This window comes from Nannospalax galili, unplaced genomic scaffold, assembly GCF_000622305.1.
Source record: "Nannospalax galili isolate Female #2095 unplaced genomic scaffold, S.galili_v1.0 scaffold104, whole genome shotgun sequence".
Classification (NCBI taxonomy): Eukaryota; Metazoa; Chordata; class Mammalia; order Rodentia; family Spalacidae; genus Nannospalax; species Nannospalax galili.
In genome coordinates, this window is record NW_008353596.1 from 1,227,693 (window position 1) to 1,229,692 (window position 2,000).

The following is a 2,000-nucleotide window of genomic DNA, read 5'->3' on the forward strand; positions in this document are numbered from 1 at the left end:
AAGAAAAAACATACAGTGATAAAACTTTAAATGGATTTCTAGAGTTTAAGAGGAATAGTTCAAGTTTTGGCGTTTGAAGATGTATAGAATATGGGAGGGCTTTTTTTGAGATCTTTGTAATACCCATCTTCAAATTATTATTACTGGGTTTTGTTTTAGTGGATTTTGTTGTTGTTGTTTGGTTTGGAGTCTCACTGTAGCTCAGGCTTGTTGAGAACTGGCCTTGAGTGGATGGCAGTCCTCATGCCTCTTTCTCCCCAGTGGTGAGATTGCAGGTGTGAGCCACCGTCACTCCTGCCTCTTCAAATCATTTTTTCAGTCAGATTTTATATTGATTTTACAGGGTTTTTCTCATGGAATGACATTAGTTCACCATTTCAAACATAGCTTGGTCACACAATGTAGTGTTTAATGAAATCTTACAGGTGATTTTTTTATTAACTTGAGCTAAAGCTGTCCTACTGAGAAATGGTTCAAAGATCATAAGTTAATGAAAATGATAGTATGGTGTGTCCTTATTTTTCTGGTTCTTATTTCTTTGGACAAATTTTCTTTTAAGATAGCAGTATTGCTGGATTACAGACTAAGCTAGACGTGGCACACGCCTTAAATCCCAGCACTTGGGAGACAGAGGCTGGAGGATCTCCGAGTTTGAAGCCAGCCTGGTCTATAGACATTGTGAGTACCAGGCCAGCTGGGGCTACAGGGAAACCATGACTCAAAAAGAGAAAATAGACTAACCTCACAACCCAAGTTCCATTACTTTCTGTAGCTTTTTAATCTTGGGCAAGAAACAACTTTATTTCCTCATCTTAAAATGAGTTTGTTAAATCTGAATTACTGTAATATTTTGCATATTGTTAAAACTGTAACTTTAATTGTAAAAAAAATTTTTTAAATAAAAAAAATCATAAAACATGCTTCTAAATAACAGTATTTATAAATACTTTACAGTGTGGTACCTTGGGGCTGGAGAGATAGCTCAGTGGTTAAGAGCACTGACTGCTCTTGTAGAGAACCCAGGTTCAATCACCCACCTGGTGGCTAATAACAGGCAGTAGTAACTCCAGTTCCAGGGGATCCGACATCTTCTTCTGACCTCCAACACTGCACGACATGGGTGCACTTAAAAAGATGCAGGCAATACACTCATACACATAAAAAATAAAGCCAGGAGTGGTGGCACACACCTTTAGTCCCAGCACTTGGGAGGCAGAAGCAGGTGGATCTCTGTGAGTTCAAGGCTAGCCTGGTCTACATAGAGTGTTCCGGGTCAGCTGGGGCTACAGGGTGACCCTGTCTCAAAAAGACTGAAAATAAATAAATAAATAAATAAATAAATAAATAATAAATAAATAAATAAACAGATTAGAGGCAAGATGGCTCAGTGGTTAAGCGCACTTACTGAGGTTTAAGAATGCATTGTGCTTCAGTTAATTCTCTGGAAGACTTTTAAAGAAAATGAGCTAACTCTTTACCACTTTATGTCACTTAACTTTTGTCAACCTCCATTTCTATTTTTAAAACTGAAACAAACTAAATGATCAGATGGACTTCCTCATTTTGAAGCTCTGTAAGTCTTTAAATTTGGAATTTGAATTGAAGCCATTTTTTCCCATTACATAGGTTTAATTAAACTCTCATTATTAGGGCTGGTTTGAGCTCAGTAATAGAGAGCTTGCTTAGCATGTGCAAGGCCCTTTGTTCAATCGCTAGTACTGAAAAAAAAAAAAAAACACTATAGCATATATTCCACTCCAGTCTTGAAAACAGGTCCCTTTCTCATCCCTGTTGACCTCTGGTTTGGTTATACTGTATTGTCCATCTGGTTGGTGGTCACCTCAATTGCACAAATTGACTTTTTGTCTTAAGGGAATAAAACAAAAAATGCATTGTTCCAGCCCTTTTAAAGAAACCAGTCAAAGAATGATAATCAGTCCCTTCTATATCCTCTGGGTGTCCGAAGGTTTCAGGTAACTGATGCTTAATTCTGAATTTGG